General features: G+C 44.5%; 1 protein-coding gene across 4 annotated transcripts in view; it reads right to left on the bottom strand.

The window, feature by feature from the left end:
• The window catches only part of CNKSR2 (connector enhancer of kinase suppressor of Ras 2), a 271,527-nt gene that overhangs the window by 162,499 nt on the left and 83,800 nt on the right, over positions 1 to 25,228 (bottom strand). The gene's annotated exons all lie outside the window — the stretch shown is intronic.

Below are 25,228 nucleotides of genomic sequence, written 5' to 3'. Positions count from 1 at the left end.
AAAGATTCATAGGGTCACCATAAATCGTAATCGACTTGAAGGCATATACCAACAACAAATCATAAATATGTTACAGGCATCCTGTATTCTGTCCTGGCAATTAACAGGTATGGGGAATCTTTGGCCCTTTATATGTTGCTGAATTAATTTCCGTCAGTCCAGCAGGTATGGACAGTGGCAAGGGATGTAGTTCAACAACATCTGAAGAGCCAAAGGTTCTCCACACTTGCAATAAAAGATAAGCAATGGTCAGCACTTGGTATGAAATCGGTGTATGGAAGTTTTCAATGTTCTAAATATCTAGGCTCTTCCAGCCTTCAGCTTAGTCAGAGCTTCACAACTGTTATGGACTTCCATCTCTACTATTTAAACTTTTGTTAAGGTCGTTCTATTTCCAAATTCTTCTGTACTTAAACACAGTATAATGCAGCTGAAGAGAATTAAGACATAGTAGTTAAATGCAAGTACAGCTGCTTTCATTTCAGCAGTTTAGAAAAACTGTGATGCCAGTAACCATGGCAACTACATACTTTCAAAGAAACATTAAGGATTTTGCTTACATAAATCACTTAGAAGGGATGGCATTGAATGAAACACACATTCATACTATCCAACATATAAGGAAACAAAACACATTATGTAAACTAAAAGAAGTGTTGAATAGTCTTAAATCTGACCTAGAATCATGAGAATTCCAGCAGTTGTAGGGAGCATGATTTTCAATAGTTCTGCCACTGGATAACTTTTAAATTTAAACTTTTGCTAATGAGATTTCAATAAGTAGATAATGAACTGAATTCCCAGAATAATCTTAATATAGTGGTGGCACACATGGTACACCATTCCACCTCATTTGCACTAGTGTTACCAGTGTATAGTGCTGTTTAAAGGCAGCAGCAGCAGCTCAAGACCATGGGACTGGGCTGTCACCAGAACATAGCACAGAAAGCTGGGCCAATAGCACAGAGCATTTGCCCAACTACAAATGATACTGTTTTATTAAATATATATATATAAACTTTCTACCTTCCTGTTGGAAAGATACACAAAAGAGCTAAAAACAACATTTTTTAAAAAAAAAAGCTTGTTATAAAAACATTTTTTAAATCCGCAGAATCATCAAGCAACAATGGGGAGGGGGATGGTATAACAAAACAAGGGATCTAGCTTCTTCTGTGATGGCCCTCTGAAATAACCAAACCACAACAAGGGATCATTCCACTAAAAACCTCAATCCAATAGGGCATATGCCTGCCAGAATGAAACATCTTCACTTGACAGGGAAATGCTAGAAGAGAGAAAGCCAAGTAGGTCTTCTTAGGTAGAAAGCTGCATAGTCTTAGACTAGGCACAGTCACAGAGAAGGCATCTACAATGTCCAAACCAGTTTCGCCTCTACCATCACTGGAGATGCACTTTTCTTGAAATTTTACAGAGTGGGCAGGATCCTATGGAATGACACAGTCCTCAAGATATCCTGAGGCTTAGATATTTAGAGCTTTAAGGATAATATCCAGCATCTTAAACTGTGTCCAAGAATGATCTATATGTCAATACAGCTGTAATAAAAATAAGTATTATGCATTCCCATTTATCACTGCTCACCAAAGCCCTTGATACCACTTTTTGGGCAAGCTGAAATTTCCAGAGACTCTTCAAAGGTAACCCCATGTACAACACATTTGAGTAATCCATACTGCATGTGATAAGGCATGTGTTACCATGGCCAGACCTTTAAAAGCACCTCTGTTGCTGGCCTCTACTGGGCATCCAAGAGCCAACTTAATCTAGTATTCCCAAACTGGGTAATTCTTATCCAAAACAGGGTTAATCCTGATTCCCAGATTTCCCCCCCTAAACCAGAGCAGCTTTGTTTTGTCTGTGTTAAACTTCAGTTTATTATCTCTAATCTAGTTTATTATCATCTTTAACCACTCATTGAGGAAATCAGTGGCTTCCCTGAAATCAGATGGAGAGTTGTTCAGGATGTCTTTGCTTATGTCATTCTGTAAAGCACCATATACACTGATGGCAATATATCAATAATACCACAAGCACTGGGACCCCTTCCCCTGTTTACAGTGAATGTATTGCTGTGGTTAAGCAATGCATCCTCACAAATCCTTTTACTCTCACTTTTTCCTTAAAACAGTATTTACATAACAAAGTAAGGATGTATTTGAAACCATGTATATTTTTAAATACAGTACTTAGTTAAGGTCCTACATATCATATCTAGTGCAGTCCACATCTCTTAATGCTCTTGGCAAACAAATAGCTTTTTAGTAGGTTTAAAAAAGAACTATAATATTTTTACCCCAGTGATCCATCCACCATTTGAAATCAAGTTTCCTGATATCCTTGTAATAAACATTTATTCTAGATTTTTCCTCCATAAGGAAACATTGATTTCATTGGCAGTTTGAGTTACTCTTCCCCTCCTCAATTTTACTCTGGTCTCCATAATCTACAAGATTCCCCACATGTCAAAACTTGATTTTTTATAATGAATCACAAAGATGATCTATGCAACTTTAAAATCATTGGGAAATGTATGTAGAGTATGAAGATTAAGGACTCACATTTCTACAAATTATTTTTATTAAAAGTCTTTTTTTTTTAAAAATGCAAATACCTGCCAAGTGGAATGTAACTCTCTGACTTCACCAAAGCTTCCAAATTAAATGTGTATAGGAGTGTAGCCTAAATGTGGTCTTTTAAATAATGACCTTCATATCTATTTACAACCAAGAGCAGGTGGCAGCTAAGACTCTTTGTTGACTCTGGCTATTTTAAGAATCCAAGCTTTGTTTTTATCTTTATTTTTCAAAAGTAATATTTCTAATCAAATGCAAAGATGTATCACTGAACACTAAAGTCAGGATCATTCAGACCATGGTATTCCCGATCTCTATGTATGGATGTGAAAGTTGGACATTTGTCTCCACCTCCTCCCTTCAGAAGTAGACAAAGATGGTTTAGCCAGGTGGAAAGGGGAGGTCATGTGGCCCAGTAGCCGGCTCTGCCCCAAACTCACCCTCTTCCCTTTTTGCTGCGCCTACCCTCCTGCCCTTTCAGTATGAGCTTGCTAGTTGTTGCTTAGGGGCTGAGAAGGAATTTTGGGGTGGGATTTGCATTCGGCCTTCCTCTTTTTTTGCATATTCCATACAGCAGGGCTTAATTTGTTTGGCTTTTGAGTGGTCTGGTCGCTTGCCTGTTGGCATGGAGTCCAGGCAGGTGATGAGGTTCGGGGGTAAACGTTAGGTTTCTGAGGCATTATGAGGCTGGGGCACCCTTTAGAGATCTACTATTGCTTCAGGCATGGGTGGACCTCAGGGTGCCCCTTGTGACCTGCCTTGCACATTCAGGTGAATGCCAGAATAGCGGTGTGCAGGTTGGGTTCACACGCAAGCCACACCTGGTAAGGAGGGAGGTATTTCCTTCTCATCCTTGACCAGGGAGGCACAGCCTGCGGCTGGTTACATGCCCAGGGAGTTGGAGGATAATATTTCCCCACCACATTATTCCAACTCCTGTGACTGAGCCTTCCTTTCGGTGTGGGGGCAATCTTGAGCTTTCATTTTTTTAAAAAAGTAAGTCTCTAGCCCTCCTAGAAAGAAAGTTATGGAGTAAAATGTGCAGATACTCTTATAAGCCCTTTATGGGAAATGAGCCAGCCTGCCTGCTCCCACCTGTCACTGTTATTGGCCAATATGTGAAGTCAGAGGTGTGACCAGAGCTTGGAAGTAACTCATTAGAAATAACGAGTTACTTGTAATTCGTTACTTTTTTGCGTAACAAGTGGGTAACTTCGTTACATTTTGCTTGTAACAGAACGAGTTGTAATTTTATTACTTTTCAGCTGTAACTATAACGTTTCCCACGTTACATTTGGGCATTACTGGGGGGGGAACAGGGGAAGTCTGCTCCTGTGATTGGTGGACAAAAGACATGTGCCTCACATTGGGCTTCTGCGCAGTGTTACTCTTCCCTCGTGCTCTGTGTTAGGAGGCACAGGGGAGGAAGTGGAGAGCCAGACTGTGCCGGAGGGCAAGTCAGAAGCAGAAGGCAGAAGCAGAATGGAGGTGAAGAGCTGAGGTGAGTGACGATAGTGTGTGTCCCCACTGCTCGTCCTACCGCCTCCCTTCCCGCCTGCTGCCTCCTCTTCTGTCCTGCTTGTCACTGGCTCCCCCTGCCTGTCGCTGGCTCCCCCCTCCAGCCTGTCCTGTCACTGGCTCCCCCCCTCCAGCCTGTTCTGTTGCTGGCTCCCCCCCTCCAGCCTGTCGCTGGCTCCCCCCGCCTGTCAGCTTTGAATAAAGCAATTGCTTGCAACAACAAAATAGCACAAACCATGAAACAAGTGGTTGGGAACTTGAACAGAACTGAAAACAGCCTCCTCTGGAAGCTTTCTGGAACAAACGTATTGTTGCATGTTTTTATTTGAGGATTCTGTGCCATATCATTCCCCACATCTGGGCTTTGGCAGGTGGAGAGGTATGCTTAACTTTCTCCATCTCAGTGCCATTATGTTGCATTTGTTTTCCATGTTTGCACAGATGTAACTGTAAAAACCTGATTCAAATGAGAGCTATGAGAGCTTGGGAAAACCCACCTGGAAAGGCAGCTTGGAGACGCAGTAGAGATTTTTTTTTTTTTAAGAATGGCATCAAGAGATCATTATAAAAATACTGGAAAAAAAAGTGTCTGAGACCAGAATCGTAAAGATTCAAGAATAATGAAAAAGGTATGCAGTCCATTATCTGACTGTTCTTATTGGTAAATGAAGAGTTTGTATTATGAAGAAAAAGGATGTCTGTGGTTGCTTGATTACTGTGGAGACTGTAGATCCAATGTGGCTATGATTTTCACGTGGACATAAACTAGGGTGACCTAAGTTGGAGCCTGACACATGCTGCTAGATTTTTGGTCTTCCAATAAGGGAGTGGTCTAGCTGAGCTAGCAAAGGTTTTGTGAAAAACTGGCAGGTAGATACTCACCAGCAGCATCAAAGTCAGAAGGCTGAGAGCTAAGCATCAGATGAGTTGTTCAGGAGGCAGCAGGAGCAAAGAGTTGGTCCATTAATCTGTTGTACCAACAGCTTCCAAAAAGCAACTGAACGTTTATGGCAAGGAAGCCAATGTAGTTTCCTCCAGATGTTGTTTGATTACAGCTCCCATCACCCCCAGCCAATGTGGTCAATGCACAGGGATGATGGGCCCTGTTGTCCAGCAAAATCTGGAAGGCACGTTAGCTACCCCTGGTTTATGGAGTCAAAACCGGCTGCCTGATCATACTTGGCATGTGAGTGAGTCCCTGATCCTGACCATTCTTTAGATAAGGATTCCTCCATCTCCTCCTGGCGAGGGCTCTGAAATGGAATGCCTCATACTGCCATGAGCAGTGTGCAGTGGGGCTTGTTGCCTCTGAGAACTGGTATGAGCAAATATATGTTGCAAGTGCATCCCTATTTCTACCTGCAAAATCCTGAAGGGTATGCCCTCACCAAGAATCATCTCCTGCAAATGTCTCCCCTAAATAGCAATGGAAGTAATGAAAAGATGGGCTTACAGCCCCTTTTGTTAGGTCAAAGGGGCACCCATTGCAGAATCTTTTCTGTAGTGACTCTACCCTAGAATTAGTCCATCTCCAGTAGTCATAATCTCATCTTGCTGGTATTTCACTAGCACCATACAGATGTTCAACATGTACAGACATTCTTTTGGAGGGATTCGATGTTTTAGTTGGTACTTTAATTTGTAGATCATAACATCTGTGTATATGTATTGTTTAATGCTGAATTATAACTTGTATTGTAAGATGCTCAGGACTCAGGTGGAGAGATCAGGGTAATGAAAATGAAATTTATGTAATTTATATGTACAGATATGAATTTAGGTGCCTACATTTAGCAAATTAAGACAGTGAGTGTCATGAGCCTCATCAGCACTGTGCTTTGCAGCATGCCCAGCAACCCTGAAAACAAACTTTTTACATCTCTCTCTATATATAAAGTTTAAAATAAGGAGAAGGGGCAGGAGATTCGGGGTCCAGTGCAAAAGACTTGAGGCTCAGGACTTCTGATCCACCAATGCTCCTGCTTCAGTCTCACCAAATGAAATCAATTCTCTATAAGGTTTTCAACTCCATTAACATTTCCATATTTTTAAGAAAGTCTGAAATGTATAAACTGTCATTTATTAAACAAATAGTAAATATAATTACTTCACTCTTGGCATAAACTCTTGGTTAACACTGTTAAGTACAAATTCTGGTGATGGTCAGAGATTCCCCAAAAGGGAATGAGAATGGGCACTGAATGTTTTGAGGGATTTGAATAAGAAGAATATCAGTTGTAACTTAAGCTTTACAAAGATCACATCCCTCATGCCTGCAGAGACAAGAATGAAAATGGCTGCTACCAGGAGCTGCTCTAATGGCCTTAGGGCATCCTTCTTCGGGCTTTGGGGCCTAATGTGAGATAAATAGTCCTATGGGGTCCAAAGTGCTTTTGGAGATAGAGAACTGTTTCAATCAACTGAAACAGGAGAGGAAGGTTAAGCAGGCCCATTTCCAGAACACAGGAAAATATTAAGAGAACCATGTTGCAATGGTGAGCAATCAGATGTAGCTGTGAGTCACAAAGAGAATGAGGGAGTCAATGCCAGGGGAAAATAATTAGAAACATGGGTGATCAGAGTTAAAGGAGACAGAAGCAGTAAGTGTAGGGATGAAGGGAACCACTTGGTCCACTCTGAAAGGTTTTGGTGGAGTCAGTAATGAATTCTTTCTGTTCCATCCAAACTCTTGTTGTTGTTGTTATGTGCCTCCAAGTCGATTACGACTTATGGCGACCCTATGAATCAGAGGCCTCCAATATCTTTCATGAACCACCCAGTTCAGATCTTGTAGGTTCAGGTCTGTGGCTTCCTTTGGAATCAGTCCATCTCTTGTTTGGCCTTCTTCTTTTTCTACTCCCTTCTGTTTTTCCCACCATTATTATCTTTTCTGGTGAATCATGTCTTCTCATGATGTGTCCAAAGTATGATAACCTCCGTTTCATCATTTTAGCTTCTAGTGACAGTTCTGGTTTAATTTGTTCTAACACCCAATTCTTTGTCTTTTTCTCATTCCATGGTATGCACAAAGTTCTCCTCCAACTTTCACATCCATACATAGAGATTGGGAATACCATGGTCTGAATGATCCTGACTTTAGTGTTCAGTGATACATCTTTGCATGTCAAGGTATTGATAATCCTTGACAAGTTCAAAGTCCTCATTGTCAACTTTAAAGTTACATAAATCTTTTGTTGTCGTTATTTTAATCTTCTTCATGTTTAGCTGTAGTCCTGCTTTTGTGCTTTCCTCTTTAACTGTCATTATCGTCATGGTCTGTGGGTGGGTAGGAGACGACAAGGGAGGAGGTGGAGAGTGAGACGGGGTAGAGTGGAGAAAACAATTGTTTTAAAAAATGGAATGGAGGGAAAAAGGAGCCAGAGGGCAAGAACATGGATAAAGGAGGAGAAGGAGGCAGAAGCAGAATGGAGATAAAGAACTGTGGAGGTGAAAGATGACAACATGTCTCTCTGTGTGTTTGCACTTGGCACACAAAGTGGCCTCCATCGCCCTCTCTGGCTACTGTGCTGCATTTCCAGTATTTTAACTTTTTTGCATCTCAGGGGAAAATGTTTGCTTGGGTGAGTGTCCCTTAGTTGGTGGCAGGGCAGGGTCCAGGAGGTGGATAAGTGAGAGAGATTATGCTTGCTGGCTGAGGGGGGGGGTTGCACTTGATTTGACATGCAAAGATCTGAGTAGTGGCCTCTGCCTCCCTCCCCACCTCCCTTACCAGTGGAGAGACCACCACTGCTATCTTATGGATAAAAAGAATTATTCTACTACGTCTGTATGTGTGTGTTTATTTTTAATGTTGTTTTAGGCTACTTAGATGTGCAGCAGCCAAGGCCAGCACCTTGTAGACATTTTTTTAAAAAAGGAACTGAAATGTAACTGCAGTGATTACTTTTGAGAAAAAGTAATCAGTTACTTTCAGAGCCATTGTAATTATAACTGTAATTACTACTTTTTGGGGCTATGTAACGGTAACTGATTACTTTTTAAAAGTAATATTTCAAGCCCTGGGTATGACTATGGATGGGGGAGAATATCTGCTAAATCCAACATATTACCGGATTTTGACATAAACTGAAAATCCACTGTTTTCAGACCAGCATTGATTGCTTTGCGGTGGATCACAGCTGTCATTTGCATTTTTTTTTAAAAAAAATCCGCTCCGAATTTTACATTATTGTCTTCATAACTGGCTTTCCGCTAAGCTTATGAATTCTTAACTGATGTCTAGGTGATAGTGATCGCCATTTACATCCATTAACCTCTCTCTAATTTTTGCTTTGTTTTGTTAACTCTCATAGTTTTTCAAATACAAGGTAGTGGTGCTGATGATAAAGTAATTCAAGGTCACACAAGGATAACATTTGCAGGGTTAAAATTTATTATTTAAATATACACTTTTAATTAAAGAAAAAAGAAGTTATTTACAAATATAAAATAATGACAAAATCCTATCAGTAACAATATTACTTTCTGCTTTTAAAACATATTACACTCACTCTTTCCATTATATAAATACATAGAATAAACAAAATGCGATTTTTGTTAAAGAGTACTTATTTTAATTTTTTTTTAGACTAAAATTCAGCAGAAAAAGAAGTTAAACTAAGCAGTGGTGGTCAGCATTTCAACAGTAAAATTCAAAAGTACTGCAAAACAACAAGAATAGCGAAAGGGGGAGAGAGTCACCTTTAAGCAGCCTGAGGCAAGATAGACAATGGGCGATTATCTACCTAACTGATATGTAAATAGGGGAAAAAAAGGTGGAACAAGTGAATTGAATTGAAATTGAAACTTTATTTTTACCCCGCCCTTTTTCCAAACTGCAACTCAGGGCGGCTTACAAATAGAACTACATGTAGTTAAAAACATAGAAAACATACAATTAAAATACAATTAAACTATGCACAACCTTAAAACCGTAAAAGGCACTTAAAAATCTAAAAACAATTTAAAATAATACAAATAATAATATAAAACAATAAAACAAGCCTTGTAAAGCCCAACCCTAAACACCTTCTATCCCAAAAGCCTGTTGGAATAAAAAAGTCTTTACTTGTCGACGGAAGGATGGCAAGGAGGGGGTCATTTGTGCCTCCCTAGGAAGGGAGTTCCAGAACCTAGGAGCAGCCACCGAGAAGACCCTAACTCGCGTCCCCACCAATCGCACTTGCGAAGGTGTTGGGACTGAGAGAAAGGCCTCTCCTGAAGATCTCAGGGCCCGGGCAGGCTCGTATAGGGAGATACGGTCTGACAAATAGCCTGGACCTGGGTCATATAGGGCTTTATAGGTCAAAACCAGCACTTTGAATTGTGACCGGAAACAAACTGGCAGCCAGTGGAGCTGTTGTAACAGGGGAGTTGTATGGTCCCTGTAACCAGCCCCTGTTAATACTCTGGCTGCAGCTCTTTGTACCAGTTTAAGTTTCTGAACAGTCTTCAAAGGCAGCCCCACGTACAGCACGTTACAGTAGTCTAAATGGGATGTAACTAAGGCATGCATCACCATGGTCAAATCAGGCATTCCAGGAACAGGCGCAGCTGGCGCACTAGTCTTAACTGGGCAAAGGCACTCCTGGCCACGGCCGAGACCTGGGCCTCCAAGTTCAGAGCTGAGTCCAGGAGCACACCCAAACTGCAAACCTGTGTCTTCAAGAGGAGCGTAACCCCATCCAGCACAGGCTGAATCCCTATTCTCTGATCTGCCCTTCGACTGATCAGGAGCACCTCTGTCTTGTCTGGTTTTAATTTCAATTTGTTCGCCCTCATCCAGTCCATCACTGATGCCAGGCACTGGTTCAGGACCAGGACAGCTTCCTTGGCTTGAGGTGGAAAGGAGAAATAGAGTTGGGTGTCATCCGCCTACAGCATAAGCATTTTCATAAGCATTTCTTAGAAACTGCTATTTTTTACACTTAAAAACCCCCAGTGGATCAGCAATTGCGAAAATAATTGGGAACAAAATAATGGCGGATCGGTATCAAAAGCTGGATTCTCGGAATTCAAACAGAAAGGAACCAGCTAGCGAACCCCATCCCTAGCTGTGACTGATAAGTGAGTTCTTTGAACACCAGGCAACAGCAACCCCTGGGGTCCTAAAGAGCTATTGTTTCCTCCTCCCTTTTAGTGCACTTTTACTGCTCTTCTTTTCCCCCCAAGTCATTGGAATCTCCATAGTCTGACCTTCTTTCTCTAGCATCCAGGATGCATCTTCCTGTGCTAAGTTTACCTGAGATCAGGTAATGCCTAGAATTTATTTTCTGCAAATGCTATTACACTGTAATTGTAGGTGAATGTTAAAGAATTCCCCTCCCTCCAAAAGGCAATATGAAAACTTTGCAAATAGGCTCAGGCATATCTCATCCTTTGCAGGAGCTACGGACCAGGTATTAAGAATTCACTGTATAATTAACTTGCAGTACAATTGTATAAATGTCTACTCAGAAGTAAGTCTCTGTGTTTAATGGGGCTTACTTCCAGGGTAAGTGGGTACACGATGGTAGCTTAGGCTTTGCTTTAGGGTTGGCACTGGGGAAAAACAGGTTTTTTGTGCCTTTAACAGCTGTGTGGAAGGCAGAAAATCAACAGGTCAAGCCTTTTCTAGTATGGAATACAATTATGGGGAAAGCTTCACCATGCTTACTCTCTAATTTTGTGCTATACCACACCCCCATGGGAGCCATTTTGTGACTAGTGCCCCCAGCACTCGCTCTCAAACATGACCTCTAGTCCAAAAAGGTTGCTGACCCCTGACCTAGCCAGAAAAGGGCACGTATATATAAAAAAGATTGTATCCCTATTTTTCATGATTTTTTCCCAGTGCAAGCACATTATTGGGTTTCCCTCTCTACATTTTCCCCACAGACATTAAAAAATGAGTGAAAAACATCTAGGGATTTCATTATTTTTCAAATACAAATATGCTAATATAGATCTTACAAAAACTGCCATACACTACTTCACAACAGATATACAATAATGCTTTGATTTATTCCATTATCAAAGAGCACGAATGTAGAACCTTCCCTTCCAGACATGTATTTGTCAACCTACAACTTAAAGTAAAAAACAGTGCTGCATTTACTGGTACCTAAGATTTAATGAGCGGCTCTTTGTGCCATCAAACATTAGTAAATGCACAGGCCAGTTGCAGAAACATCTAAAGCTCTCAACTCCTCTCAAGTAGTGGTTTTACCAGTGGTGGCACCAGAAAACAATCAGGATATCTAAAAGAGTTAGAATGCACTTTTAGAAGCCTTGAGTGTTGCTCAAAGGAAAAAAATGTTTTTTGGAGGGAAAGGAAAGCAGGGCCGGCACCAGAAGGTTGTCAGGTTTGGCCCTTGCTGAGGGCCCCTGAAGGGCCCCTCCATAGGCTGGGTGAGTAGTGCTCCCTTCCGCGATCCGCAGCAGCGTCAGCTCCTGACCCTGCCACAGATTCCAGAAAGGGAGCTCCCAGGCATTCCCCCTACTACCTTGCAGGCCCATGATGCCCACCTGCATGCCTCACCTACCTTTCCTTTGAAGTAACTGCTGGCCGCGCTGTGCGCACATGCCTGCCCAGCATTCACTCGAAGGGAAATGTAGGTGGAGTGTGCAGGTGGGTGCCGGGGCCCAGGGCAGGCTGGTGCCCAGGGGCCCTGGAAGAAAGCAAGCTCTTTGCTCCCCTATGGTGTTACCCATGGGTTTTACCTACCACTCTTACTGAGGGGGAAGCAAAACACACCACCCTTTCTAAACTGCTGTGAGCACACCCGTCTATCAGTAATTGTAGACCTTCACAGCAGCTAACTGTAACCCTGTTGTGTAGGCTTTGAGGTGAGCGCACAATCTGTAGCAGGAAGTCAACTTCAGTTCAGCACTGACTTATTCTACTCATCACATTTTCTCATATAGTTGAATATCTTTCTGAGACTTGCAAACATCTAAACATATCATGTTTTCTAGCTATCCAAACCTTTCAAACAGCTAAATATATCTTGTTCATATAGCTATCCCAGGGCATACCTATTTTTCCCCCACCACTTTTCCTTGCTTCTTCCATGCCACGGCTGCCACCACCATAATCTTTAAAATGGAATAAATTTGTGAGGAACTGTACAGAAATGAATTGCAGTAGTTGTCATGTGTAGTGTATTGGCCCTCCAGGCTTGCCATACCAGGAACTGCTGAGTCAGCCCTAGGCTGTGGCAGTTTCAGTTCCAGGCCTGCCTTACAAGCAGCACCATGCTGTGGGCCTTGTTCTCTGTATATAATTAGTTATAGTAAAGTTCTTGTTATTGTTAGATCCTCTGTGTGGCCTCTTCCTTCATGATACTTTTCACTGGCGATGAAGGTGGGATGCTGAGGCACACAAGAGTGTTTTCTTCATGCATTAGAGGTTTAAAAGGGAGAGAAAATTTCTCCTTAGATTGGATTAGGACATCAGCTTGGGCCTTGTGGAAACCACTGCAAAGCACTCCAGGTCAGTGTGTATCTTGTGCAATATGGCCACCCAAAGGCATCTTCAAGAATTTAACCCTGCATGTCCCAGCAAGTGGGAAAGTTATGCAGCCAGGCTGGAGTTTTACTTGGAAGCAAATGGCATTACAGAGTCAGAGAAGAAGCGTGCTGTGTTACTCAGTGTCTGTGGGGTAGACACTTTTGACTTAGCCCAGGCCCTTGTAGCACCAGCAAAACTTGCTAATACATCTTATGAGGATATCCTGAATGCTTTACAAGGACATTTCTCTCCAAAACTGTCTGAAATAGCACAACATAATTCCTTCTACAAACGAAATCAGGGCCCAACAGAGAGTGTGTCACTGTATTTTGCTGAACTTACACGCATGGCAAAAACTGCAATTTCCCAAACCTTGAGGAGATGCTGTGTGATCGCCTGGTCTGTGGGTTGCAGGATGAGGGCCTGCAAAAGCATCTGTTTGCAAAAGGACAGCTCACGTTCAAGACTGCATTAGAGGAAGCTCTGGCTACAGAACCAGCAGCAGCAAGAGCCCAAGAAGTGCACTTGGCAAGAAACTCACCCTGTTCAGAAACCCAGCTGGCTAAAGATTCCAATTAACAACTTCTATAGATCCACAGGCTGCTCATCAACCAGAGTAGGTGCTGCAGGACCTCCGAGATCCAGACAAGTTTCTCCAGTGAAATGTAAGAGCTGTGGTGGATCCTATGAATGACGTGCCTGCCATTTCAGAGGTGTACAGTGTTGTTATTGTCAAAAAGTTGGGCATATTGAGCGAGTATGCCAAGCCAAAGCGGAAGCAGCCGCCCCCAGAAATGCGGTGGAAGGGAAAACACCATCAAGGACACAAAGCAGTACCACACACACTGTACAGAAGTTTTCCACATATGGCAACACAGAGGAGGTGATTAACCACATCAGGCCAGAGTTGCAGTACTCCACCAATGTGAGGAAGGTGAAGGTGACAGTCACCATCGAGGGCACTCCATGCACCATGGAAGTTGATTTCGGCTCAGGTTATACTATCATCTCATCAGAAACCTACCATCAAATACTTCCTTGTGGGGGCCCACAAATGGTCCCTTTCCACTCCAAGCTTACTGATTACCAGGAAAATCAGGTTCCAGTAAAGGGTGTCTGTGAAGTTGAGGTGCATTACCAAACTTTCCATGGAACTTTACAGTTATTGGTTGCTCAAGGGCATCACACCAGTCTCCTTGGCTTAGACTGGTTTGAGCCATTGGGTATTGCTCTCACAAGGCTCCACCAGATTGGTGAATCATTATGGGATAGCATCCTAAATGATTTCAAAGCCGTTTTTGATAAAGATCTTGGGAAATATAAGGGACCTCCTATTTCGTTGTTCTTGGATCCTACTGTGGCCCCCATCCGTATGAAACCCCGTCATGTTCCGTTCGCACTGCAAGCAAAGATTGATGCTGAACTTGATCGCCTCATAGAGCAAGGCATCTTGGACACAGTGACACGCCCTACATGGGAGACACCCATTGCCACTCCATTTAAGGCCAATGGTGACATCCGCATTTGTGGTGACTACAAGTGCACTATCAATAAAGCCCTGCATCAGAATCCATATCCAATCCCAGTGGTGAGCCATCTTTTGGCATCACATTCACAAGGAAAAGTTTTTGTGAAGTTTGACCTGGCACAGGCCTATCAGCAACTGTCCGTGGATGATGCTACTGCCAATGCTCAGACTATCTCATCGCAAAGCATTCAGAGTAAAACGCCTCCAGTTTGGTGTTTCATTGGCCTGGAATTTTTCAGAGCTTAATGGGGGACATTCCCAAAGGAGTACCAGGCGCCATACCGTATTTTGATGATGTCTTGGTTGCCGGCAACTCCACTGCTGAACTTGCCTCATGGGTGCAGGATGTACTGCACCGTTTTGCTGTTGCTGGTCTCCGGGTCAAGCATGAGAAATGTGTATTTGGTGTTTCCCAAATTGAATTCCTTGACTACAGTATTGATGCTGCCAGCATTTGGCCTACCGCGGAAAAATTTAAAGCGATTCGCGAAGCTCCAGTGCCCCATAATAAACAGGAACTCCAAGCCTTCTTGGGTCTCTTGAATTTCTATTACACCTTCTTGAAACATAAGGCTACAGTGACAGAACCATTGCATCACCTTCTTGACAAGCATGCTGCATGGCAGTGGACAGCCCGGCATAATAAGGCTTTCCGTGATGTAAAACACCTGTTATCATCTCACAGTGTCTTGGTGCACTATGATGAACAGAAGCCCTTGATTCTCACATGTGATGCATCTCCATATGGTATTGGAGCTGACCTGAGCCACCACTCTTGTGAGGTGCCTATTGCTTTCTACTCCAGAATAATGTCTTCAACAGAACGGAATTATGCCCAAATTGATGAGGAGGCCCTGGCTATTGTGGCTAGCGTAAAAAAATTCCATGACTATGTCTACGGTCAATCATTCACTATTGCTACTGACCACAAGCCATTATTGGGATTGTTTGCCCCTAACCAGCAGATGCCTCAAATATTATCTCCACATATGTTGCGGTGGATGATTTTCCTGAACACATACGATTATACATTGCAACATCGGCCTGGCAGGAGCATTGCCCATGGTGATGCTTTGAGCCGCCTTCCTCTCCCTTCTGCTGGGGTTGATGAAACCCCTCCACTGGACGTGCTGTTATTAGAGTCGTTACCAGAACCATCCCTCCATGCTGGGAATATTGCCACTGCGTCGTCCAAGGACCCAGTTCTTGTCCGTGTATTCAACTGAGTGTGGAGACGATGGCCATTAGGGAAGCTTGAGGAGAAATTCAGACCATTTGTATCCAAACAACATGAACTATCAGTGCACAAGGGATGCCTCCTGTGGGGAAATAGAGTTGTCATTCCTACTGTCTTGAGCCTTTGGGTGTTGGAGGCCCTACATGTGGGACACCCTGGTATAGTGTGAAAGAAGGCACTGGGGTGCAGCTATGCATGGTGGCCCAAGATGGACAGTGAGATGGAAGAATGTGTCAAGAGATGTGAGAAGTTTCAGGTTTCAAGACCAGCTCCACCACATGCCCCAGTGCACCCATGGAAATCAACAAAAAAGCCATGGTCACTGACGATACCGGAACTACTTCTACCATTTGGGCCTGCAAAGTCAATATGAAGCCATGACCATGGCTTTTTTGTCAAGCACCATTGTCTCACATCTGCGGAATTCCACACATTCCTAGAAAATGGACTGATTCGGCATGTCACTTCAGCCCCTTTTCATCCAGCAACCAAAGGCCAGGCTGAGAGGATTGTCAGGACAACAAAGGATGCATTGAAATGGATTGCAGAAGGTGACTGGGACCAACACCTTGGAAGTTTTCTCCTGACACAACACATCACACCTTGTGCCACAACAGGAAGGAGCCCAGCTGAGCTATTAATGAAAAGACGACTAAGGGCTCTGCTTGATCGGTTGCATCCTGACTTGATTGAGGACTGACCAAGGGAGTCCATTACAGTTCAAGAACCTGCCTGGGTGTTTACTCCAGGTGACCCGGTGTATGTCAGGAACTATGGTGCTGGTGAAACGTGGATTCCTGCCACTGTGACCCAAGCCACCGTTCCATTGTCCTACAAGGCTCAAACACCAGACGGCCATGTGTTATGTCGACATGTGGACCAAATGAGAGGACAAGCCCAGCTCCACCAGTTCTCTCTGAGGGTGCTGGAAATACTGAAGTGGAAACAGAAAATGAGCCAGTGGCTGCTCCTGATGCCAGACAAGAGCAGTTGTGCCTGGAGCCTGAAGTGGACCAGCATGAACCAGAGCCAAATGGGGAACTAGGGGATGCACTATCAGCTTCAATGCAAAATTGTCGTTGATCAACCTGCACCAGGGCTCGTCCCAACTAGGGGGGAGGGGTGTAATGTATTGGCCCTCCAGGCTTGCCATACCAGGAACTGCTGAGTCAGCCCTAGGCTGTGGCAGTTTCAGTTCCAGGCCTGCCTTACAAGCAGCACCATGCTGTGGGCCTTGTTCTCTGTATATAATTAGTTATAGTAAAGTTCTTGTTATTGTCAGATCAGAGGACTTCTTCCTTCATTATACTTTTCATCATGTATCTTTTCCCTAATGAACATTAGGTGAATAAGTGGAAAAGAACTGAAGGCACTCACACCTACACAAAACTGAAAGATGGAAGCCTATTGCATTAACTACAAAAATGTCAGGTGAAACTTCTAGCAAGTAGTGAAGATGCCCACATAGCTGTTCTCCTGGGGCAATATTCTTCCCCCCCCCAAAACAAAATATGAAAAGGCACTAATAAGCACTATAAGACAAATAAATGTAATCTTTAAATCTCAGGAAAACCCACTGGAAGCCTTAATTTTTCTACAAGTGGAATAAAAAAAATCATTCTTGCGTTATGAAAAGACCTTGACTGTGCACATAATTTATTACTTAACCTGTGAAAAGGCTCTTGTTGCCAGGGAGATAGACTTAGGACAAACAGATCTGTGCACAATGCTTATAGCAAAGTGGAAACCAATCAGATTTTGACACATGCTGCTTTTCAAAAATACATATAGAAACAGAAAACACAAAGCTCTTTTCCTCCACCCGAAGCACTATGCACAAGGGGCTTAAGGAAGCAGAATGACTTCTACTGTTTCAGAACCCCCTGATCAACAAAAGGTAGATGAGGTTTTCAACACCAATCAGTGTGACTGCTGAATCAATGTGGGTTATGCACTTAGATTAAAAAAACAAAGCCCTGAAAGCTATTGGATGTGAGGAAAAATCAACAGATCCTGGACTAGAAATGGCTCTTTCTACTGCTGCCTCCCACACAAAAACCTTAGCCTTTCATACATCTTAAGGCATGTTATGAAGCCGCAGCACAATTTTCTCAGGTGAACACATTGAGAAGAAAAAATGTAAGTTTTGCACAGTGTCCACATTAACAGCCTGAACGGCATGCTTGACGTTTCACTGACACTTTCACATAGAAAATGTCATAGTTCAGAATATGGCTACAAGAGCACATGATCCACTCACCATACACTAACTTTCCAAAATGGCTTCCATATACATAATATGAATTGGGGAACATGACTGGAGAAGTGAGTGATACCTTATTCAATGTTTTTAATGAACTATATTTTATTGAACTAATTTATATTCAACTATAAATTTCAACAAAACCTGAATACACATTTCATTTTGTCAATATGTACCTACAAAGTAAATATGGCCAACAAGCTCAGAACCACCCTATTTAATCAAGCACAAAGTGAACAGCTAATAATTAGACCAAGAAATCCATGGAGCAAACCTAACTATAAGAAACTGGCAGAATTTACACTGCCTTAAATTAAACTGGCATAAGTTACCCATATTCCACATTCCAGTCAGGAGCAGGGCTACTGCCAGCCTGAGTCTGGCAGAAGGAAAACAAGCCTTTAAAACAGTGCTTGTCTTACACCACACATTTTGCTGGTCTACGTTCTGTGGGTCGTCAGGTCACATGACTGAGCTGAAAGAGGTAGTTGATCTCACTACCAAGTGAGTTCAACTGTTAATATGAATTCCTTCCACTGAAGGAAAGTCAAATGTGCTGTTTAATAAACTGTATTGTTATAAAGTTATAGATGCCTTGCCATAAAATGTACCGTTGGTCTCACCTGAAAGGTGATTTTCATAGGAGTGGGCCATCACTGTGGGTAATAGTTCCACCTATCGTGCGAAGGCAAGAATGTTTTTGAAGTCAAGACTAGGGGCGTCAGGCCCCTCCCACTCTCCAGTTCATTCGTAGTGAGTCTAAAAAGAGATATCTAAAAATACAAGAACAAGGCCAACAGGCCCGCCAGGAAAATAACATAATAGTCACATGCATAACAACATGACTCTAACATAACAACATAACAGAACTAAAAGTCTTGACTTCACTCTTACATTTAAATATAATAGCGTAACAATAACATGTAACCCATTTATAAAATCTCTAGTCATCCTCCAACTGGGAGGGTCGTGATGGCCCACTCCTATGAAAATCACCTTTCAGGTGAGACCAATGGTACATTTTCCATAGGAGGTGGGCCATCACTGCGGGATGTACCAAAGCAGCCCATACAGGGAGGGACCACCCACGTGTTAATCCTCATTAAGAACCTGTTGCAACACTCGTCTGCCGAAAGATGCGTCAGCAGAGGCATAACAATCAATTTTATAATGCCTTATAAACGAGTGTGGGGTAGACCAGACTGCAGCCCTACAAATATCGGCAACAGGAGCATTAGTGGCAAAAGCAGCCGAAGTGGCAGCTGACCTGGTAGAATGAGCCGTTAGACTAGCTGGAACTGACAGCTTCAGGGACTCATATGCTAAAGTAATGCATGCCCTTAACCAACGGGATAAGGTAGAATTGGATACTTTATGCCCCATAGATCTTGGATGAAAGGATACAAACAGAGACTCCGTTCGTCGAATCTCTTGGGTCCTAGACAGGTAGGTCTTGAGAGCCCTCCGGACATCTAACGAATGCCAAGCCTTCTCAAGAGGATGGGTAGGATTCGGGCAAAAGGAAGGCAAAACAATGTCCTGGTTGCAATGAAAAACTGAATCGACCTTGGGACGGAAGGAAGGATCAGTCTTCAGCACAACAGAGTCCTTATGGAAGACGCAGAGGTGTCGAGCAGAAGACAATGCGCCCAACTCCGAAACGCGTCTGGCAGATGTGATTGCGATCAGAAACAAGACCTTGAAGGACAGCATACGTAGGGGCACAGTCCTGATGGGTTCAAACGGAGGGTGTTGCAAAGCCTGCAGAACTTTCGGCAAACTCCATGAGGGGAACCGATGGACAACAGCCGGAGAGCGTAGGGCGACTCCCCTCAAAAAACGTTTGATGAACGGATGTGAGGAAATATGATCTCCAGGAGAGGACACTGAGAGAATGGACGACAGAGTGGACGCATGTTGACGTAGAGTGTTGGGTCGAAGTCCCATCATAAAGCCGCTATGGAGAAATTGCAGCACCTGATGCACAGTGGCCTGGGATGGATCATGGTGGTGGGACTGACTCCACTTGGAGAAAGCCACCCAGGTATGTTGATAAATACGAGTGGTAGATGGTCTTCTCGAGGCCAAAATAATATCAATCACAGCGTCAGACAGTCCAGCTGACCTCAAATGTCCCCGTTCAAACGCCACGCTGTTAGATTGAGCCAAGTAGGGTCCTGGTGCAGTACTGGACCCTGGGATAGGAGGTCTGGCCTGACTGGAAGTGTCCAAGGATCCATCATTGACATTGCCAGAAGATCTGAGAACCACGGTCGGCGTGGCTAAAATGGTGCTATCAGAACCAGCTGTGCCCTCTCGGTTCGCGCCTTCCTCAAGGTTTTGGCTAACAATGGTATGGGAGGAAAGGCGTACAATAGACCGTCTGGCCACGGTGTTGTCAGAACATCCACTGCTGAGTCCAGGTATCGGGCAAAGTACCTGGGAAGCTGGCAATTGCGACTGGAAGCAAACAGGTCGACTGAGAGGACGCCGAACCGACACTGGAGACGATGGAAAATGGCTGGATGAAGATTCCATTCTCCTGGAAAGACCTGTTGTCTGCTAAGCCAGTCTGCTGTCACATTCCAAATCCCTCTGAGATGTTCTGCTTTCAGGGATTGTAGATGTTGTTCTGCCCAGACAAAGATGAGGGAGGCTAAGTCCTGCAGAGGACGAGACCTGGTGCCCCCCTGTCTGTTCAAATGTGATTTTACACACGTGTTGTCTGTTCGAATGAGCACATGGTCCAAAGGGAACAGAGACTGAAAATGACGTAGAGCTAAGTGGACAGCCTTTAGCTCCAGCCAGTTGATGCTTTGAGTTTGCTCTGCGGTGGACCAAACCCCCTGAACGTACTGGGAGTTGCAGTGGGCTCCCCAACCTATGAGGCTGGCATCTGTGGTTACAACGGTTCTGCGGGGTTCTCTGAACGACGTGCCCTTGGAGAGGTGTTGAACCTTGGTCCACCAGCAGAAGGAGAGGTGCAGTGCGGGGCTCAAACGAACTTTGCGATGGTTGGAGCTGGCAATGTCCTGTTGAAATGGCAACAGAGTCCATTGAAGGTGCCGAGTGTGGGCTCGAGCCCATGGCACCATGTGGATTGTAGAGATGAACATCCCGAGTGCTCTGGCGAGAAGCGTGACGTCTGCAGATGTTTGTTGCATCAGGGACCTTGCGATGCTTGTGATGGCAGTGATGCGATCTGGAGCCAAGAAGGCCATTGCCTGCAGGGTGTCCAACATTGCCCCTAGATGTAGTAGGCGTTGGGTTGGTTGGAGATGGCTTTTGTCGAAGTTGACAAGCCAGCCGTAGGCCTGCAAAACATTGAGGGTGATCATTAAATGATGATGAGCCAGCTCCCCAGACTTGGCCCGTATTAGCAGATCATCCAGATATGGGTAGAGATGTACCCCTTGGGTCCGGAGATAAGCCACTAGGATGAGTAGCACTTTGGTAAACACTCTTGGAGCAGAGGAGAGGCCGAATGGCATCGCTCTATATTGAAAGTGCTGGTGGCCAAAAGCAAACCGAAGAAACTTTCTGTGGGCTATGCAAATGGGCACATGGAGATACGCTTCCTTAAAGTTGATAGAAGCCAGGAAGTCTCCTTCATGCAGACTCTCCGCAATGGAGTGGAGTGATTCCATTTTGAACCTGCGATATGTTACAAAACGGTTGACAAACTTGAGGTCCAATACCGCCCTCCATGATAAATCTCGTTTTGGCACAGCAAATAGGAGGGAGTACACCCCTTCCGACCTCTCAGTTGTGGGGACTGGCTCTATTGCCGCTATGTCCAAGAGGTGTTGTATAGCTGTCTGCATGATTCTGTGCCTGGCTCGTGCCCTTGGGCAAGGGGACGGATGGAATCTGTCTGATGGGATTGCCCAAAACTCTATGGCATAGCCATGACTGAAAAGCTCCCTGATCCAGGAGACCGTAGTGAGGCGCAGCCAATGGTCTCCAAAATGAAGTAATCTGCTACCTATGGGCAGTGTGTTAATACTGCTTGCGTTGGCGAGGACCTCCCCATATGAGGATGATGAGTTGCCCCTGTGCCCTTGATACTGACCTCTGCCCTGGAAGCGTCGGTTCCAGGAGCCCCTGAATAAAGTGGGGTCATAGGATCTGAAGTCGCGGCCTCGTCCTCCTGGCCGCGTTCCACGAAAGGGCTGGTTAGTACGGAAGGAAGGGAATCGCCTGAAAGGCCTGTGGTCGATGTTCTTGACAGTGGCCAGAACCGGTTTGTGAGCGTCTTTTGGATCAACCAGCACTGCCTTTAGAGCTTCCTCGCCGAAGAGTAAAGATCCGGAGTAAGGAGCCCTGGACAGATTCATTCTGGCCGCTGAATCAGCCTGCCAGTGGCGAAGCCAGAGGGTCCGTCACGCGACTATCTGAGCTGTCATGGCTCGTGCCCCCAATTGAGTAGCATCCAAGATGGCATCGGCCACAAAAGCTGCTGTCTTACGCAACTTTATCAGTGACCTTCTGAGGGCGACAGGATCAGGGTTAGTGTCCTCTAGAAGATCATCCAGCCACATCATAGATGCTCTGGAGAAAATGGAGGCTGAAGCGGAGGCACGCATGGGGGCAGTGGCCTCATGATTTTTGCGGAGGGCGAAGTCTATTCGATGCTCAGTAGTGTCCTTTAGTTGGGATTCCCCTTCCCTGGGCAAAAGAGATCGTGAAACGAGTCGAGCGATTGGTTCGTCTATGCCAGGGACGTCTAACTTGGTGCCAAAGTCCGGAGCTAGGGCGTAAAGCCTGTCAGCCAGGTTCTTGAAGCGGCGAGATTGAAATGGGTGAGCCCATTCTTCAGAGGCCAATTTGGCAATTGGGTCCGGCACCGGGATGTAGTGTTCAATAGGTGCAGGGGATTTGAGAACCTTGGCCCCTTTGATGGCTGGGGTGGAAGAAGTTGAAGGCGCAGTCTGGAGACCAAGGGTATTAACTACCCTGCGTGCCAGGGGCTGATAGTCTGAGGCATTAAACAAACGATACGATGTATCCTCCTCATGATCTGAATAGTCGCTCCAGTCATCTCCTTCAACATGGTCAGTGAAGGTTGACTCCTCCGCATACGAGGCTTCGTCAATACATCTGCCTCTGGCTACATCAAAGGGATTTGGTGAGCAGGAAGGATGAGCTTCATGACACGCACGTTGGTCCATGTTGAATTGAGGTATGGCAGGAACTTGTGGTAGTGACTGCATTTGGGTGAAAAATGCCAGCATGGCTTGAAGTTGGGAGAGGAAATCAGGGGACAGCTGCAGCCCGGTTGTGGCAGATGTTTGTGCCTGAGTAGGTATTGGAGCAGATGTTTGGGGCGGTAAAACGGAGGGAGGCTGGTTATGGGAAAGCTGAGTGGGAAAGCCAGCAAAATCCTCCTCGTCAGAGGAAGCAGCAGGGGCATGAAATATATCGCTTATGTGTGCCTGAGTTGCTGTGGTGGTGGCGGTGGTTGGCACAGAGTCATAGCGTGGACGCTTTGGTTTGCTATGGCTGGAAAGATGTTTTGTCTTAGCCAGTGCTTTAACATGCTTAGACTTAGTCGCCTTAGAATATTGTGGCTTGGCTGTTTGTGACATGTCTGGCTGATCTGGTATCATATTGGCTGATTGCGACATGTCTGGGTGTTCTGCCATCTTATATTAACTTGGGTGCAGTACACGGCCACAGAGGGGGCAGGATGTAAAGACCCGAACTGGCACAGTGTACGACCACAGAGGGGGTAGAATACACTGGCAGATGGCTAAGTGCACGGCCACAGAGGGGGCAGGATGCACTGTGGTATCAGCATTAGTATAATATAGACTGTATTTTAGGCTTGGTACACGGCCACAGAGGGGGCAGGATGTACAAAATATAGTTCAGATTAGTGCTGTAGGCTGGATTTCAGGCGTGGTACACGGCCACAGAGGGGGCAGGATGTATGGAATATAATTCAGATTTAGTACAAGTCAGCCACTGATATTAAAGCTCCAGCCTTGCTGATACTGAATATCATTCAAATTTAGTACAAGTCAGCCACTGATATTAAAGCTCCAACCTTGATAATACTGAATATAATTCAAATTTATTACAAGTCAGCCGCTGATATTAAAGCTCCAGCCTTGATGGTACTGAATATAATTCAAATTTAGTACAAGTCAGCCACTGTAAATGTGTGTGTAAGGAAGCCCTGTAAGTCTGTCTACAACACACATACAACACACATACAGATAACTTGCAGGGAAGGTATCCATTGGTTAATAAAGGGTTAACAAAAAAGGCGGGAAATTTGAATTCAACAAAAATGGCGCCCGGAAAAAAGAGCGGGAAAAAATGATCCGAAAATGGCGGAGGGGGAAGAAGAAATGGCGGCCGACTGGTAACGAACTGGGGGAAGGGCTGCCCAGCACAGTCTCGCAGGGGGAGGCGTGGGGTTGATAGTCGCATTTGCGGCTCTAAAAAACCCCAAAAGGAGACTGCCAAGAGAAGCCTGTGTCAGGAAAGGCAGCAGGAGGGAAGCCGCTGTCGCTGCCGAGTAAAGAGCTCTCCGCGACGAAAATTAAAGTCATGGAGAGAGAGGGAGAAAGAGAGGGCAGGAAGCCGCAGCCGCAAGCTCCCGCCTGGGAGAGAACCGCAGACGCGGTCTCTCCAAGAGCTCCTCAGAGTGCTGCTTGAGACAGCCCAGCACAGGAAAAAATAGAGCCGCGAGCTCCCGATGGATGCAACAGACCCAAGGGGAAAGCTCAAAAGCGGACAAAAACGAAGAGAACCGCAGCCGCGGTCTCTGAGGGGACCCTCAAACAAGCCTCAAACAAGTAAGGGAAATAAGCTTAATAAAAAGCGGACAGAAACGAAGAGAACCGCAGCCGCGGTCTCTGAGGGGACCCTCAAACAAGCCTCAAACAAGTAAGAGAAATAAGCTGAAATAAAGGCTCAAAAAATAAAAAGCTCAAAATTGGCCAAGAAACGTAGAGAACCGCAGCCGCGGTCTCTGTGGGGACCCTCAAACTTAAATGGAAAGTTAAACACAAACAGGGAAAGGAAGGACTTGAAGACAAATGAACAGACAAATACACGAAACTTAGCTAAAAGCTACTTGCTACGCTATAGATCCAATCTTGTTCGTACGAGGCAAGAATGAACTGGAGAGTGGGAGGGGCCTGACGCCCCTAGTCTTGACTTCAAAAACATTCTTGCCTTCGCACGATAGGTGGAACTATTACCCGCAGTGATGGCCCACCTCCTATGGAAAAACAGTATACTTTCCTCTTAAACATTAAAGGGAAAGCACTATATGCAAATTTTATTTTTCTGTTTAATACATTTATATTCTGTCTTTTGGAAATTTCTGACAAGACGGTGAATTGAGCAGATCTAAGATACTGAAAAAGACTTAACATTAAGCAAGAGTTCCAAAGAATATAAAGGCTCCTTATCTGTTTTTCCCTCTCCTTCCCCCTCCCCAAGGAAATGAAAATAAAATGAACTATTATAAAATTACCAAGTAGCAATTGGTAATGTAGGCATCATAGCCATTAAGCAATTAAAAACATTTTGACCACAGAGGAGACCTGTTTCGAAGTCTTATACAGAGTACTTCTTT

The sequence above is a fragment of the Rhineura floridana genome, chromosome 5 (assembly GCF_030035675.1).
Source record: "Rhineura floridana isolate rRhiFlo1 chromosome 5, rRhiFlo1.hap2, whole genome shotgun sequence".
In the NCBI taxonomy this organism is placed as follows: domain Eukaryota; kingdom Metazoa; phylum Chordata; class Lepidosauria; order Squamata; family Rhineuridae; genus Rhineura; species Rhineura floridana.
Note: the sequence above shows the minus strand (reverse complement) of the source record. Positions and strands in the feature narration are given on the sequence as shown.